Below are 18,809 nucleotides of genomic sequence, written 5' to 3' on the forward strand. Positions count from 1 at the left end.
CAAAAGATCACTATGAAGTCAACAAGTCTACATCTTTGACCTTTAGGTGAGGCAAATGAAAGTGACCGAATCATCACAAATGACTCTGGTTGAGTTACAGTACAGCTAAGTCAGAGAGAGAACAGAACAGACCTGTGAAGAGAACAGAAAGAGAAAAAAATTAAGAAATCCAGGAATAAGTAGAGAACAGAGACAGGAACCTTAGTTTGAACTCTACAGTCATGCCTGCCCTGCCTGACAACAAAGACCAGTCAGTCTGTACAGGGTGCTTATCCCTGGAGCAGTTTTACTGTGCTGTACTGACTGTACACTACAGCTACATGCCTCTATTAGCCCCTGAGCAGGGTACAATAAGCAGGCCCGGACAATTTAAATATTTACGCAATACTCCCAGGCCAACTTTTGGAAGTGCTACCCTTCGTACATAAAGCAGACCAACCAGCCCCTGACGTCACCCTATGCTTTATGCCTGCATGCCTCCCTACCTTCACTGGCTCTGGCTCTTGGAAGGGTGAGCAGAACAGAACCTCGACCCCCCCCCCCCCCCCCCCCAAAAAAAAACCTCCTGAACCAACACTTGCAGTTGAGCCATTTTTACATTCATCATCACTCCATCAAGGGAATTATCTATTCTTTATAAAAAAGATATCTACATACGCTACAGAACACCCAATCATTCAAGGGTTTTTCTTTATTTTTACTATTTTCTACATAGTGGAATAATAGTGAAGACATCAAAACTATGAATTAACACATATGGAATCATGTAGTAACCAAAAATATATTTTTAACAAGTCAAAATATATTTTATATTTGAGATTCTTCAAACAGCCACCCTTTGCCTTGACGACAGCTTTGCACACGCTTGGCATTCTCGCAACCAGCTTCACCTTGAATGGTTTTCCTACAGTCTTGAAGGAGTTCCCACATATGCTGAGCACTTGTTGGCTGCTTTTCCTTCACTCTGCGGTCTGACCATCTCAATCCCAAACCATCTCAATTTCGTTGAGGTTGGGGGATTGTGGAAGCCAGGTCATCTGATGCAGCACTCCATCACTCTCCTTTTTGGTAAAATAGCCCTTACACAGCCTGGAGGTGTGTTGGGTAATTGTCCTGTTGAAAAACAAATGACAGTCCCACTAAGTGCAAACCAGATGGAATGGCGTATCTCTGCAGAATGCTGTGGTAGACATGCTGGTTAAGTGTGCCTTGAATTCTAAATAAATCACAGACATTGTCAGCAGAAAAGCACCCCCACACCATAACACCTCCTCCTCCATGCTTTACGGTGGGAAATACACATGCGGAGATCATCCGTTCACCCACACCACGTCTCACAAAGACACGGTGATTGGAATCAAAAATCTCCAATTTGGACTCCAGACCAAAGAACACATTTCCACGGGTCGATTGTCCATTGCTCGTGTTTCTTGGCCCAAACAAGTCTCTTCCTCTTATTGGTGTCCTTTAGTAGTGGTTTCTTTGTAGCAATTTGACCACGAAGGCCTGATTCACACAGTCTTCTCTGAACAGTTGATGTTGAGATGTGTCTGTTACTTGAACTGTGAAGCATTTATTTGGGCTGCAATTTCTGAGGCTCTAATGAACTTGTACTTTGCAGCAGAGGTAAATCTGGGTCTTCCATTCCTGTGGCAGTCCTCATGAGAGCCAGTTTCATCATAGCACTTGATGGTTTTTGCGACTGCAGTTGAAGAAACTTTCAAAGTTCTTGAAATGTTCCGTATTGACTGACTTTCATGTCTTACAGTAATGATGGACTGTTGTTACTCTTTGCTTATTCGAGCTGTTCTTGGACTTGGTCTTTTACCAAATAGTGCTATGTTCTGTTACTCCCCCCCCCTCCACTTTGTCACAACTCAACTGATTGGCTGAAACACATTAAGAAGGAAAGAAATTCCACAAATGTACTTTTAACAAGGCACACCTGTTAATTGAAATGCATTCCAGGTGACTACCTCATGAAGCTGGTTGAGAGAATGCCAAGCGTGTGCAAAGCTGTATTCAAGGTAAAGGGTGGTGTCAGGAGTGCGTAACTGGTGGCATGGAAGTCAAACGCAGGAGAGCAGAGCTTGGTAAATAGCCGGAGCCGTTTAATCTACATAACTACCGGGATACAAAAATAACAAAACACATGGGCAACAAAACCCGTATTGCACCAGTCACATAAAGCACACGTACTTACAAAAAACAATTCCCAACAAGGACATGGGGGAAACAGAGGGAACATATACAACATGTAATTAGGGAATTAAAACCAGGTGAATGCGACATCCAGACAAAACAAATGGAACATGAAAAATAGATTGATGATGGCTAGAAGACCGGTGACGTCGATTTTTGACCAGTAGTGTATATTTCAGGATAATGTGTATCCCTGGAAACAATCAGAATTCATGTAAACATTACAGTTTTGAAAATGAAGCATGTCCAAAAAAGTGTCCTCTTGGCACAATTTACCCCGGGTATGGTGTAAATTGAGCCACGGAACAGGGTAAGTGATCTACTTTGGTTTTAGATACAAGCATCATGAAACTGCTAAGAATGCATAAGAATGGTGCCGAAGGAGATGGGTGCCGGAGGAGATGGCTGCCGTTTTATGGGCTCCTAACCAATTCTGCTACTTTGTGTTTTTTCAGGTTGTTTATAACTTATTTTGTACATAATGTTTCTGCCACCGTCTCTTATTACCGAAAAAGCTTCTGGATATCAGAACAGCGATTACTCACCTCGAACTGGACAAAGATTTTTCTTTAATGAGTCGGATGCGAAGGATTTACTCCAGATATCCGACCAGGCCCAAATCCTCGTCATTCACATTAAGAGAAGATGCCGATACAGGGGACACAGGTCCGGGTTCCTTGTGAGAATTCATTGGCGAGTGAGCAAACCCGCCTCTACCATCCGTCCTATTGGCCATTGTGCAATCATTAGAGAATAAACTGGATGAACTTCGTTCAAGACTATCCTACCAACAGCACATTAAAAACTGTAATATCTTATGTTTCACCGAGTCGTGGCAGAATGATGACATGGATAACATACAGCTGGATGGATTTTCCGTGCATCAGCAAGATAGAACAGGTGCCTCCAGTAAGACAAGGGGTGGCGGTCTGTGTCTATTTGTCAATAACAAAATCAAATATTAAGGAAGTCTCGAGGTTATGCTCGCCTGAGGTAGATTATCTCATGATAAGCTGTATACCACACTATTTACTAAGATAGTTATCATCTATATTTTTTCATAGCTGTCTATTTACCACTACAAACCGATGCTGGCAACGAGCTGTATAAAGCCATAAACAAACAAGAAAATGCTCATCCAGAGGCGGCGCTCCTAGTGGCCGGGGAGTTTAATGCAGAGAAAACTTGAATCCGTTTTACCTAATTTCTACCAGCATGTTACATGTGTGACTAGCTTAATACGGAAGTGGTCAGATGACGCAGATGCTAAGATACAGGCATGTTTTGCTAGCACAGACTGGACTCATACGATGGCATTGAGGAGTTTACCACATCAGTAACAGGCTTCATCAATAAGTGCGTCGATGACGTTGTCCCCACAGTAACCGTACGTAATACCCCAACCAGAAGCCATGGATTACAGGTAACATCCGCACAGAGTTAAAGGGTAGAGCTGCCGCTTTCAAGGAGTGGGACTCTAACCCGGACGCGTATAAGAAATCCCGCTATGCCCTCAGACGAACCATCAAACAGGCAAAGCGTAAATACAGGACTAAGATTGAATCCTACTACTTGGCATGGCTTCTAAACTATTATGGACTACAAAGGGAAGCCCAGCCGTGAGCTGCCCTGTGACACAAGCCTACCAGATGAGCTAAATTACTTCTATGCTTCGAGGCAAGCAACACTGAAGCATGCATGAGAGCATCAGTTGTTCCAGGCGGTTGTGTGATCGTGCTGCCGTAGCCGATGTGATTAAGACCTTTAAACAGGTCAACATTCACAAGGCCGCAGGGCCAGAAGGATTGCCAGGACGTATACTCCAAGCATGTGCTGACCAACTGGAAAGTGTCTTCACTGACATTTTCAACCAGTCCCTGGACGAGTCTGTAATACTGTTTCAAGCAGACCACCATAGTCCCCGTGCCCAAGAACACCAAGGTAACCTGACTACCGACCCCGTAGTACTCACGTCTGTAGCCATGAAGTGCATTGAAAGGCTGGTTATGGCTCACATCAACACCATCATCCCAGAAACCCTAGACCCATTCCAATTTGCATACCACCCCAGCAAATCCACAGATGACGCAATCTCTATTGCACTCAACACTGCCCTTTCCCACATGGACAAAAGCAACACCTATGTGAGAATGCTGTTCATTGACAACAGCTCAGCATTCAACACCATTGTGCCCTCAAAGCTCATCACTAACCTAAGGACCCTGGGACTGAAGACCTCCCACTGCAACCAGATCCTGGACTTCTTGAAGGGCTGCCCCTAGGTGGTAAGAGTAGGCAACAACACATCTGCCACGCTAATCTTCAACACGGGGCCCCTCAGGGCTGCATTCTTAGTCCCCTCCTGTACTCTGTTCACCCATGACTGGGTGCCCAAGCATGACTCCAACACCATCATTAAGTTTGCCGATGACACAACGATGGTAGGCCTGATCAACAACGAGGCAGCTTATAGGAAGGTCAGAGACCTGGAAGTGTGGTGCCAGGACAACAACCTCTCCCTCAACGTGATCAAGACAAAGGAGATGATCGTGGACAACAGGAAAAGGAGGGCTGAGCACGCCCACATTCTCATCGACAGGGCAGTAGTGGAGCAGGTTGAGAGCTTCAAGTTCCTTGGTGTACACACCACCAACAAACTATCATGGTCCAAACACACCAAGGCAGTCGTGAAGAGGGCACAAAAACACCTATTCCCTCTCAGGAGAATGAAAAGATTTGGCATTGTCACGTTCTGACCTTTATTTCCTTTGTTTTGTCTTTATTTAGTATTTAGCCAGAATCACCCTTCACTCCGGAGCTGCCAGAGTCTCCCTTCTGTCCGTCGCTGCCGGAGTCTCCCGTCCGTCCGGCGCTGCCGGAATCTCCCGTACGTCCGGCGCTAACGAAATCTCCCGTCCATTTCAGACCCATTGCTAGGGTCCCCAGTCGGAGGTCGGCGGCAAGGGTCGCCGCTCATAAGAGGCCACGGGGGCGGTTGAGGAGGCGGACAAAAACTGTGGTGAAGTGGGGTCCACGTCCCGCGCCAGAGCCGCCACCGCGGACAGAGGCCCACCCAGACCCTCCCCTTTTTTTCCGGTTTTGCGGCCAGAGTCCGCACCTTTGGGGGGGGGGGGGATACTGTCACGTTCTGACCTTTATTTCCTTTGTTTTGTCTTTATTTAGTATGGTCAGGGCATGAGTTGGGGTGGGCAGTCTATGTTTGTTTTTCTATGTTTGGTTTCTGTTTCGGCCTAGTAATGGTTCTCAATCAGAGGCAGGTGTCGTTAGTTGTCTCTGATTGAGAATCATACTTAGGTAGCCTGGGTTTCACTGTTGGTTTGTGGGTGTTTGTTTCCGTGTGTGTGTTTGTCGCCACACGGTACTGTTTCGTTTTTTGTAGATTTCTGTATATAGCCACGTTATTGTTATATTAATGTTGTTCTTTATTTTTTACTTTTTTAAATTTAGTAAATATTTTTTATAACTCAATTTTTTTTCTCTTAAAACAGCATTGTTGGTTAAGGGCTTGTAAGTAAGCAATACACGGTAAGGTCTACTACACCTGTTGTATTCGGGCGCATGTGACAAATAAAATGTAATCTGATTTGAACACAATAAATTAATTTGACTTGTTGAAATAACCCAATATGCTTACCACTTTTTCCATGTGGTTTCATCATTCACAGGCTCCATGAAATGATGACCTCTTCCTAAATATTTGGTCAAATTATACATTTTGTGTATGGTTTCCTATAAACAAGGGTGGCTCAATTTAGCCCACTCATCCTTACATAAAAGGAGCAAAAAAACATTTAGGTCTAAAATCAGTAGTAAATTGCTGTATTCCAAAATTGACCCTAATCCTGCTCCGCATGCACAACCAGCTACTGTCATGATTGTAATTCTGCCACACAGTTCTCATTCCAACAGTATTCCTACAATACCCTGTAATTCTGTCTGTGTCCTGTTTTTGGCTAAATAAATCACGTTACCCTTCCCCAATAGCTCCCATCAGCGCTGCAAAACTTGAAACTCAACTTTGACATAGTTCTCCATGCATAAGAGGGTTTCGAAGACTTTTCACATCACCTTTTAATTACCTCACTTTATTAACTGTAGCCACTAGCTACATCTAGATGTATTCTATTTTATTTTATAAACTGGGTGGTTCGAGCCCTGAATGCTGATTGGCTGACAGACGTGGTATATCAGACCGTATACCACGGGCATGACAAAACATTTATTTTTACTGCTCTAATTACGTTGGTAACCAGTTTATAATAACAATAAGGCACCTCGGGGCTTTGTGGTATATGGTCAATATATCATGGCTAAGGGCTGTGCCTAAGAACAGCCCTTAGCTGTGGTATATTGGCCATATACCACACCCCCTCGTGCCTTATTGCTTAAGTATACCACGGGTACGACAAAACATTTATTTTTACTGCTCTAAGTATATTGTTAACCAGTTTATAATAGCAAATCAAATCAATTCAAATTTAATTTGTCACATACACATGGTTAGCAGATGTTAATGCGAGTGTAGCGAAATGCTTTTGCTTCTAGTTCCGACAATGCAGTAATAACCAACGAGTAATCTAACCTAATAATTTCACAACAACTACCTTATACACACAAGTGTAAAGAGATGAAGAATATGTACATAAAAATATATGAATGAGTGATGGTACAGAACGGCATAGGCAAGATGCAGTAGATGGTATGGAGTACAGTATATACATATGAGATGAGTAATGTAGGGTATGTAAACATATAAAAGTGTAATTGTTTAAAGTGGCTAGTGATAGTATATAAGCGTTGTATTGTGCCTAAGAACAGCCCTTAGCCGTGGTATATTGGCCATATACCACACCACCTCGTGCCTTATTGCTTAAGTATACCACGGGTATGACACAACATTTATTTTTACTGCTCTAAGTATGTTGGTAACCAGTTTATAATAGCATTAAAGCACCTTTGGGGTTTATGGTATACACGCCTTTGGGGTTTATGGTATACACGTGTTGCGTCGTACCTAAGAACAGCCCTTAGCCATGGTATATTGGCCATATACCACACCTCCTCGGGCCTTATTGCTTAAATATATTGTAATGAAACAGCAGGGAGCAGGTCTCGAACCCTCGACCTTCGAGCCCGAGGTCCGGCGCGCTGTCGACTGTGCCGCAAAAGCATGCTCGTGCGGCAGGGACGATTTCCGCGCTTATAAACCCAGGGTCATTACACTATAATTCTATTATATTCTATACCAGATATATGCCTGTCAGATGAAGATGTCATGTTGATTTGTCACATTGTCTTGTAATCTAGGCTCTCAATCAACAATTTACACATCTGCTTTTTTTCACCACGTGGTAGCGGCGCACCATTCCTCTGGAACGACATTTCCCATGAAAACATGAGCTTTGTAATTAATCGTTGGTCCGTGAGCGCTGACACCAAAGACAGTACCAAAGACAAGTACAGCAGAAAGAGCTTCTCCATTAGAAATACCAGATCACGCTTGTAGGCGATGTCATGGTGACGTTGGCTGGCTGAAGTTATGCGCAGAAACACGTCTTCGGTCTAACGGGTCGTTTTGCACCGAACTGCGCATGTGCAAAGGCACTCATTCGATATAAAGTTGTTTTGACAAAAATGTAAACGTGTCAGTTTGTCACTTTCACGAGGTTGGAGTAATAACATGTCCAACTAGATAAGATATTGGCTCGAATCTAGATTGTGCCTTTAAAATTCGAGAAAATTAACATCTAAAGAAGAATTGTTCACTTCTCTAACTTCTCAATCCTAAAACCCCTACCTGACCTGCTTGGTCTGCTTCACAAGCGTTCCCGGAAGCCTCGCGATCTTGAGCCTTTGGGTTTAGACTCTGTGCTTACACAATGGCCTGTGCTGACACCGGCCAAAAGGGATGATGTCACCTGCAACAGCCCTATGATTATTGTGTTAAAGGGGAATACACAACCATAAAGCACCGATCGAACTGCTTCAATTATGGATTTGTTTACAAGGTAAGCTAAATCGATATTAGATAACTAGCACGATGACGGTGGTGTATTTTTTTCCACCCACATACAAATATATTCCAGAGACATTTTTTACATATTTACGGCAACAGATCGACACAGATGAGACCCGATCACGGAGGATCAGCTAGATGGGTGGGACGAAGGGATAAAACATGCAAATTCGATTGCAAATGAAAGATCTATGTGAACCGCCGCCACATTTTGGATGCAAAACTGCACAGTAAAGGCGATTTGATTACCTCGGTATGTGAAGAATGTCTTTACGCGGTTTCAAGTGTCGTGTGTCTTTTGTATCAGTTCGTGTATTTATGCGGGCTTGTGGCGAAGAAGCCGGTGTTATATCTCTGGAACTGGTGTTCGCATGCAATGCAACTATAGTAGGCCTATACAAGTGAATGCTTTGATCTGTTGTAATTTTTTAAATTAGGCCTACGGTGTGATTATAGTGTGAATGATCGAGATTGGGAACAAGTTAGATATCTACTCCAACTGTAATTTGCCTATGCATGTCATTTCCCTTGAACGTCAGTTAGAAGCTACACTACATCACCAAAAGTATGTGGACACATGCTCATAGGACATCTCATTCCCAAATCATGGGCATTAATATGGAGTTGGTACCCCTCTTTGCTGCTTTAACAGCCTCCACTCTTCTAAGAAGGCTTTCCATTAGATGTTTGAACATTGCTGCGGGGACTTGCTTCTGTTCAGCCACAAGAGCATGAGTGAAGTTGGGCAATTAGGCCTGGCTCACAGCCGAAGTTCCAATTCATCCCAAAGGTGTTTGATGAGGTTGAGGTCAGGGTTCTAAGCCAGTCAAGTTCTTCCACACCAATCTCGAAAGAATATTTTTTTTTTTGTATGGACCTCACTTTGAACTTGTCATGCTGAAACGGGAAATGGCCTTCCCCAAACTGTTGCCACATAGTTGGAAGCACAGAGTCGTCTAGAAGGTCATTGTATGATGTAGTGTTAAGATTTCCCTTCACTGAAACTAAGGGGCCTAGCTCAAACCATGAAAAACATCCCGGACCGTTATTCCTCCTCCACCAAACTTTACAGTTGGCACTATACATTAAGGCAGGTAGCGGTCTCCTGGCATCCCCCAAACCCAGATTTGTCTGTCAGAGTGCAAGATGGGAACGTGTCCAATGGACTGCTCCAGAGTCCAATGGACTGCTCCAGAGTCCAATGGACGCCAGCTTTACACCACTCCAGCTTGGCATTGCACATGGTGATGTTAAGCTTGTGTGCAGCTGCTCGGCCATGGAAACCCATTTCATGAAGCTCGCGACAAACAGTTATTGTGCTGATGTTTTTTCCAAAGGCAGTTTGGTACTCTGTAGTGAGTGTTACAACCAAAGACAGATGATTTTTACACGCTTCAGCAATCGGCGGTCCTGTACTGTGAGCTTGTGTGGCCTTCCACTTCGAGGCTGCTCATAGACATTGTCCCTTCACAATAACAGCACTTACAGTTGACCGGGGCAGATCTAACAGGGCAGACATTTGATGAACTGACTTGGAAAGGTGGCATCCTATGATGGTGCCATGTTGAAAGCCACTGAGCTCTTCAGTAAGGCTATTCTACTGCCAATGTTTGTCTATGGAGATTGCATGGCGGTGTGCTCGTTTTTATACATCTGTCAGCAATGGGTGTGGCTGAAAAAGCCGAATCCACTAATTTGAAGGGGTGTCCGCATACTTTTGTTAATACTGTATGGTATATGTCATTCCTATCCCAATATTTGACTAAAGGAGCCTAAATTTACTCCGTGCAAGGATCTTACATGTTCTGTTTAAAGGGCGAATTGGCTCTGGAAGCCAAAACAGCAAAATACTCCATCTGAACTTGAATCGATTCTCAATTGCAGTGCTAGAAACATAAATCCCTTTCCCTTTTTTTTAACTAGGCAAGTCAGTTAAGAACAAATTCTTATTTTCAATAACAGCCTAGGAACTCTGGGTTAACTGCCTGTTCAGGGGCAGAATGACAGATTGTGGGATTTGTCAGCTCGGGGATTTGAACTTGCAACCTTTCAGTTACTAGTCCAACACTCTAACCACTAGGCTACCCTGCCGCCCCCTTGACTTTGAGTTCATATCAAAATTATTACACAAATGCAAAATACACATTTAATCCACACTGTTTTGACCAGTTTTAATATGGCTGTGACAATATTTTTCAGTGACATGTTTGTGACGTCTGTCTTCCGTTTACTCACAGGTGTTCAGAAACGCAGATAGCTAATTAGCACAGGTAGTCCACTCTGTCTTCTGTCTGTTTTCCGTAAACAAGCGCTGTATAACATGGAAATATGGCCGTGTGGGAACCCTAACCCTATAAAGGTGTGTATCTATTGAACCTTTTTGTTTTTTCAAAATGTATTTCCCCCAATTTGAAAGATAAGATCCTTATGTTTCCAAAACTGTACGGCAAGCGACGCGTGTTAATGTTCAGACCGAGAGTCTCGGCTCTTTAAGTTTTACCATCAACAAGCAAACAAGTTTCTCTCAATGATATATTGTTGTTAGGAAACTGTCCATCATTTGTATTCTATATTCTTCCCTTGGGGTCAGAGTAGCAGTGAGGGACATACAGGCAATTCCACAGTAACAGAGGGATGCTGAGACTCAGATTTTTCACTTTGAAATGCATGTTTGGTCGCAGAATGAGGGCACAAACCGTCATTCTGTCTGTTCTTTAGATCTGCACTGTTCAAGTAAATGTATTTTTGTCAAATTTTCTGTGGAAGTTATGAAAAGTAGTTATTGGTTTAACTTTGCTACCATTTGGTATTTGTTTGACATAGATTTTAAAGTGAGAGTCTCAGCATCCCTCTTATCGTGGAAGTAAGCATTTCACTGTTAGTCCACCCCTGTTGTTCACGAAGCATGTGACAAATCAAATTTCATTTAGATTAAAAAACGGCCTAGAGGACATTACAACTTGTTTACATGCATCAGTTTTGCCCCTCTAATCCTATCATCAGGTGAGACATTAAAAATAAAAGATTTAACCAATGTTTGCTGAACCGTTTTGTGCGCAATCCACCCCTAATTGCTGTGTGTAATGATGTAGAAGATGGGTGATGTCTTGGTTGCCTCCATGCACTGACGTCCGTGATGTTAGACATGCATAGGCTTGAATGTTCTATCATACGCAAAATAGTCTACATGCTACCCAGAGGCCTCCGATCAAGCCCAAGTCATGCTAATGACAACAAACCTAGTAGCTCAGTGCTAACCTGTTCTCGTTCTGAAATATGACGGGTATTTTGTAGGGCTGACTCAAATCACGTGTCTCAGTCAGCCTCACGATCACTTAGATTACTACAGTGCTGTTAATCATCTATTCCAGACCAGGCCCCTCTCTCTGTGTGTGTTTTTGTGTCTGTGTGCGGCACTTGATTCTCAGCCTTTTTAATAAGTAATACCTCCGATACTTAACACGCTGAGCACCGGGCAGAAGCCCAAGTCTCTTCCAGGCATCATCAGACCATTCCGTTTAGATGGGTTCCTGTCTGGCTGCCTACGCTGCTCCCCCAGGCTGACATTCCCCCTGGTTCACCAGCCCTGAATCGCAGGTTCCTACTACTGACCTCTCTGCATTCCCCTGTCTGGGGGACTGACTGGGGCTCTAATAGCATATAGGAATCCCCCCCTCCCCCCCTCTCTTGTGTGGGTGTGTGTGTATGCACATTTTGTGTGCGTGTCTGGCGTGTCTGTTTTGTTATCCAGCAGACAGCCACAAGGGGATTTTATTTATCTCAATTAGTGAGAGATCTGGAATCGCTGACATGAAGTGTGGGAGTAGCAGAAGCCTTAAATTAAAACTAGTGAGGTCATACTGATAGCTCCTACAGTACAGTGTTTATGGTATTCTATCTCAACGTGAGGGAATGTCACAGCTATGCCAAGATGTGATACCAGAACTTCTTTCCACTACAAGTAACCAATACCGAGCAAGGAGGAGTTCTGTGAGAGATGTTTGCGTTCCTCTGTGATGTTCCCACCCCCCCTCGAACTCATCTAAATCTCTGCTCACAGCAGCCCCAGTCCCAGACTCATTCATGCACAATGACACCATGACGTATGGGTAAAGAGTCATTAATATCATTAGTATTTAAAACATATTAATAGAACTTAAGTGATGAATGAATGACTGACCTCTAGTCTACCTCTGTGGTGGCAGATGCAGTCTGAGGAGAAGTACAGATGAGCTAGATGGGTGGTAGAGAAATGAGGTAGAGCATTCACCTCTAACTGGGCTAGGTCTAGTTGTTCATAACATGTGCCGGTCTTGAGCTAACTCTATGGCAATTGGGAAAGCCTTTCAAAAGAGCAACATTGAAGCTCTTCCACTAAATGTGTGCAGGAGCTACCTCCGGAAATATATATATATATATATAATATATATATATATATATAGCGTTTGGCACAGTTCCGGTTGGCACTGTTTTTTCCTCCTAATTTAGTTATGATGATTTAGTTTTTGGAATAGTTTTGTTGCTATGTCAAAACATTGCTCAGGTGAGGTGAGGATAAATGAGGTAACTCACTCAGTGAAACCAAGCCAGTTGTTTTCCTTTCGGTGCTCGCTCAGCTTCCGCCTTTGCCTGTGAACTGCTCTGGAGAATGATTTACCAGTGTACTCTATGCTCTGCTAGACTTTATTGTGTGTGTTTGTGTTTTGCTTTGTGTGTGTTCTAGACTTGCATATTTGCATGTGGTGGAGACAGACATAGCATAAGACAGACATTAAAGGTTGGTGGGTGGTAACACCCTTTGTACCACCCACATTAAAATTAGGCAGATAGAAGGAGCACCAGCATGTGCGGTCGGTGCATCGGGCACCATTTAGTTTTCTGCGTAGGACTAGTATGAAGTGGATGGGACTATCCCAGAGGCCTCTGTAGCCCTGCCCTGCCTGCCTGCCTTGCCCCACCCATTGAGCCCAGCCCTCTGTCCGGTGAGGCTCAACAATGGTCCAGTGTAGCTGTTTGAACAACTTCCCATTCTCTGCTTGTGTGCTTCATTGGGGCTGGACAATGGTGTGTCCTGGTGTTATTCATTCTCAGGCAGAGGCGCAGCCAGCCAGTCTGTCTGTCACCCCACCCCACTTCCACAGTGAGCCTCAGCTCCCCCTAACTCTGGACCTCTAGCCCAGCTCCCCCTAACTCTGGTCCTCTAGCCCAGCTCCCCCTAACTCTGGTCCTCTAGCCCAGCTCCCCCTAACTCTGGTCCTCTAGCCCAGCTCCCCCTAACTCTGGTCCTCTAGCCCAGCTCCCCCTAACTCTGGTCCTCTAGCCCAGCTCCCCCTAACTCTGGTTCTCTAGCCCAGCTCCCCCTAACTCTGGTCCTCTAGCCCAGCTCCCCCTAACTCTGGTCCTCTAGCCCAGCTTCCCCTAACTCTGGTCCTCTAGCCCAGCTCCCCCTAACTCTGGTCCTCTAGCCCAGCTCCCCCTAACTCTGGTCCTCTAGCCCAGCTCCCCCTAACTCTGGTCCTCTAGCCCAGCTCCCCCTAACTCTGGTCCTCTAGCCCAGCTCCCCCTAACTCTGGTCCTCTAGCCCAGCTCCTCCTAACTCTGGTCCTCTAGCCCAGCTCCTCCTAACTTAAACCCTCCAGAGGGCTGCCTCAGTGAACCCAGCTCCCCTCGCTGCTCCCCTAGAGAAGGTTGTCAGCACCCACACAGCATACACAAAGTACACCCCAAAGATGGAGAAGCTTTGCAGACTGTGTTGATAGTACTTTATAGCCAACGGGCAGCTGGAAAGTGTGCCTAATGCATAAAAGGGTTTTTCTTCCTCTCGCTCTTTCTTAACTTATGTTAGTCTTTGAGTGGTTGTGACGAGCAAGCAGCTTTGAAATGTTTTCTGCTTTGAGGCTTGTGTGTATGCTTTGAATAATCTTCCGTATTTGGCGAGTGTGTTACAATACTATGCTTTGAATCGTCTTGTTTGGCAACAGGGCAGAGAGAGTGTGAACAGGCATTCATCTTAGAGGTACACATTACATCATCATACTCAGAAACAATGAGACCCTCACGTACAAACTAAGCCGGCTCCTACTCTTATCCCTAACCATGAAGTAACAAGTAAGAACTCTGAAAATCTTAGTTGGGGCAGGAGTGAAACTATGAGCCAGAATGGTTTTCCACAGGGGAAGGCCTAAATGGATTCATGTCTCGTTTGCGACATGCTAACAAAGAGCCCAGGCGGCATTCCACTGTGAATAAGCTTGAAGAGCGTCTCTTGTTTGTCATCAACATTCCCACATCACTGACACTGTTGTTCCAAATGGCTGGAAGGGTTCCATGAGTTGAAGCAATGTGCCTTGTCATGTTGCAGTGATACGTGATCGGCATGAATGATTGCTACAGTGTTGCTTCAGTAATGTGACATGCAAAAGGTGACCAAATAAAAAAAGCGTTGATGTTCATAGCTACCTGACGGCTACCGGTTTGAATGAACAAACTCCCATGCCTGCCTTAATGCTCCGCACTCTGGTTGCTGTTTTCACAGACGACTACAGCATTTGCTCACCTATCGATGTTATTGTGAGTGGGGCAGTTGCTCACAGTGTGTGAGTGATTGTACTCTAAATAGTGATGGGGTTTCCAGATGAAGCAAACCAATGGGATTGTTTTTGTAATGTTCACAATAAGAATTGATTTCCCATGGCAAATCAAATGGAACCAAGTATTTTGTTTTTTAACCGTCGGCCTATATGGGCTGTAGGTTCTTTGTAGTGCTTCAAAGGACTCATAATATTGTGTAAGATCATTCAATATGGACATGCTGTGCCTTCTATACCTGTCTCAGCCTCTCTGTTCCCTGAATAAGATGATTTATAGGAAATGTTTTCTGTCATATTGGTACTTCTTGTCTGTCTCCTTTGGCTAGATTTGAAACATAAGTGAGGGGGGGGGGGCTGACCTTTCACCATAAAGCACAGGTCCTCCTCAAAGAAGATCATATCCTGCTGACTAAGGTCTGAGACATCCAGGCCTGGGTATCTTTCCAACATAAAACTTACTGTAGTTATAAATGTTCATATCCTGGATCGGTGAGGAGGATGTCCGGTAGCTCTGATCCTTTCAACAGATGGAAGGAGAATTGATGGCTACTGTCTGGTCTCTGAGTCAATCAGAAGAACTGTCCATGTTGGTCAGGCGTATTGAAATCTTCAAAAGAAACTTGGACCTCCTGAGAATTACATTTTTAACTACCTCAAGGAGGAAAATCTCGGTCTGATCTGTCTATAGTGTACTGGGTATTAGCCAGCCTCCGCCCAGTACCCTGCCCTGAACTTTAGTCACTGTTACTAGCCAGCTACTACCCGATACTCAACTCTGCACCTTAAAGACTGCTGCCCTATGTACAGTCGTGGCCAAAAGTTTTGAGAATGACACAAATATTAATTTTCACAAAGTTTGCTGCTTCAGTGTCTTTAGATATTTTTGTTAGATGTTACTATGGAATACTGAAGTATAATTACAAGCATTTCATAAGTGTCAAAGGCTTATATTGACAATTACATGAAGTTGATGCAAATAGTCAATATTTGCAGTGTTGACCCTTCTTTTTCAAGACCTCTGCAATCCGCCCTGGCATGATGTCTATCAACTTCTGGGCCACATCCTGACTGATGTCAGCCCATTCTTGCATAATCAATGCTTAGATTTTGTCAGAATTTGTGGGGTTTTGTTTGTCCACCCGCCTCTTGAGAACCACAAGTTCTCAATGGGATTAAGGTCTGGGGAGTTTCCTGGCCATGTACCCAAAATATCGATGTTTTGTTCCCCGAGCCACTTAGTTTTTTGCCTTATGGCAAGGTGCTCTATCATGCTTGAAAAGGCATTGCTCATCATCAAACTGTTCCTGGATGGTTGGGAGATGTTGCTCTCAGACTGACGTGTTGGTACCACTCTTTATTCATGGCTGTGTTCATTGATTGTTCTTAAATTGTGAGTGAGCACACTCCCTTGGCTGAGAAACAACCCCACACATGAATGTTCTCAGGATGCTTTACTGTTGGCATGACACAGGACTGATGGTAGCGCTCACCTTGTCTTCTCCGGACAAGCTTTTTTTCCGGATTCCCCAAACAATCGGAAAGGGGATTCATCAGAGAAAATGACTTTACCCCAGTCCTCAGCAGTCCAATCCCCGTACCTTTTGCAGAATATCAGTCTGTCCCTGATGTTTTTCCTGGAGAGAAGTGGCTTCTTTGCTGCCCTTCTTGACACCAGGCCATCCTCCAAAAGTCTTCGCCTCACTGTGCGTGCACATGCACTCACACCTGCCTGCTGCCATTCCTGAGCAAGCTCTGTACTGGTGGTGCCCCAATCCTGCAGCTGAATCAACTTTAGGAGATGGTCCTGGCGCTTGCTGGACTTTCTTGGGTGCCCTGAAGCCTTCACAACAATTGAACCGCTCTCCTTGAATTTCTTGATGATCTAATAAATGGTTGATCTAGGCGCAATCTTACTGACAGCAATGTCCTTGCCTGTGAAGCCCTTTTTGTGCAAAGCAATGATGAGGGCACGTGTTTCCTTGCAGGTAACCATGGTTGATAGAGGAAGAATAATGATTCCAAGCACAACCCTCCTTTTGAAGCTTCCAGTCTGTTATTTGAACTCAATCAGCATGACAGAGTGATCTCCAACCTTGCCCTCGTCAACACACACCTGTGTTAACGAAAGAATCACTGACATGTCAGCTGGTTATTTTGTGGCAGGGCTGAAATGCAGTGCAAATGTTTTTTGGGGAAAGTTAATTTGCATGGCAAAGAGGGACTTTGCAATTAATTGCAATTCATCTGATCACTCTTCATAACATCCTGGAGTATGCCACCATACAAACTGAGGCAGCAGACTTTGTGAAAATGAATATTTGTGTCATTCTCAAAACTTTTGGCCACGACTGTACATAGTAATTGAACACTGGTCATTTTAAGAATGTTTACATACTGTTTTACCAACTTCATATGTACTGTATACATATAGGCTCATCCTGTATAACTACTGCCGTACACACATTTTCTATTCATATACTGTTTATAATGTCTATAACACTATCATATATAGTGCATTCGGAAAGTATTCAGACTACTTGACTTTTTCCACATTTTGTTACGTTACAGCCTTATTCTAAAATTGATTAAGTCGTTTCTTTCTCTCCCAATCTATGCACAATACCCCATAATGACGAAGCAAAAACAGGTTTTTATAAATTTGGGAAAATGTATAACAAAACAAAATCACATTTACATAAGTATTCAGACCCTTTACTCAGTACTTTGTTGAAGCACCTTTGGCAGCGATTTCAGCCTAGAGTCTTCTTGGCTATAGCGTTACAAACTTGTCACACCTGTATTTGGGGAGTTTCTCCCATTCTTCTCTGCAGATCCTCTCAAGCTCTCAGGTTGGATGGGGAGCGTCGCTGCACTGGTATTTTCAGGTCTCTCCAGAGATGCATGATCGGGTTTGTGCTCTGGCTGAGCCACTCTAGGACATTCAGAGACTTTTCCCGAAGCCACGCCTGCGTTGTCTTGGCTGTGTGCTTAGGGCCGTTGTCCTGTTGGAAGGTGATCCTTTGCCCCAGCCTGAGGTCCTGAGTTCTCTGGAGCAGGTCTTCATCAAGGATCCCTCTGTACTTTGCTTCGTTCAACTTTCTCTCCATCCATCCTCTCCAGCTTTTAGTCTCCCAGTCCCTGCTGCTGACAAACATCCCCACAGCATTACACTGCCACCACCATGCTTCACCGTAGGGATGGTGCCAGGTTTCCTACAGACGTGACGCTTGGCATTCAGGCCATGGTCTGAGAGTCTTTAGGTGCCTTTTGGCAAACTCAAAGCAGCCTGTCATGTGCCTTTTACTGAGGAGTGGCTTCCCTCTGGCCACTCTACCATAAAGGCCTGTTTGGTGGAGTGCTGCAGAGATAGCTGTCCTTCTGGAAGTTTCTCCCATCTCCACAGAGGACCTATGGAGCTCTGTCATATTGACCATCGGGTTCTTGGTCGCCTCCCTTCTCCCCCGATTGCTCAGTTTGGCTGGACGGCCAGCTCTAGGATGAGTCTTGGTGGTTCCAAACTTCTTCCATTTAGGAATGATGGAGACCACTGTGTTCTTGGGAACCTTCAATGCTGCAGAAATGTTTTGGTACCCTTCCCCAGATCTGTGCCTCGACACAATCCTGTCTTGGAACTCTACTGACAATTCCTTCGATCTCATGGCTTGGTTTTTGCTCTGACATGCACTGTCAGCTGTGGGACCTTATATAGACAGGTGTGTGCCTTTCCAAATCATATCCAATCAATTGCATTTACCACAGGTGGACTCTAAGTTGTAGAAACATCAATGGAAATAGGATGCACCGGAGCTCAATTTTGAGTCTCGTAGCAATGGGTCTGAATACTTACTTAAATAAGGTCTGCAAATGTATTCAAAATAACACATTTAAATACATTTCTAAACCTGTTTTTGCTCTGTCATCATGGGGTGTGTAGATTGATGAGGAAAAAATATAATTTAATCAATTTTAGAATAAGGCTG

The 18,809-nt window shown here is 44.2% G+C and overlaps 1 protein-coding gene across 1 annotated transcript in view; it reads left to right on the top strand.

The window, feature by feature from the left end:
- Positions 1-7,949: 7,949 nt before the first annotated feature.
- LOC109894361 (disheveled-associated activator of morphogenesis 1) overlaps positions 7,950-18,809 on the top strand; it is an 82,251-nt gene continuing 71,391 nt past the window's right edge. Inside the window, exon 1 of the mRNA XM_020487798.2 lies at positions 7,950-8,231. The gene's annotated coding sequence lies outside the window, so the exon portion shown is untranslated. The remainder of the gene's footprint in view (positions 8,232-18,809) is intronic.

Source organism: Oncorhynchus kisutch, linkage group LG7 (genome assembly GCF_002021735.2).
Source record: "Oncorhynchus kisutch isolate 150728-3 linkage group LG7, Okis_V2, whole genome shotgun sequence".
NCBI lineage: Eukaryota > Metazoa > Chordata > Actinopteri > Salmoniformes > Salmonidae > Oncorhynchus > Oncorhynchus kisutch.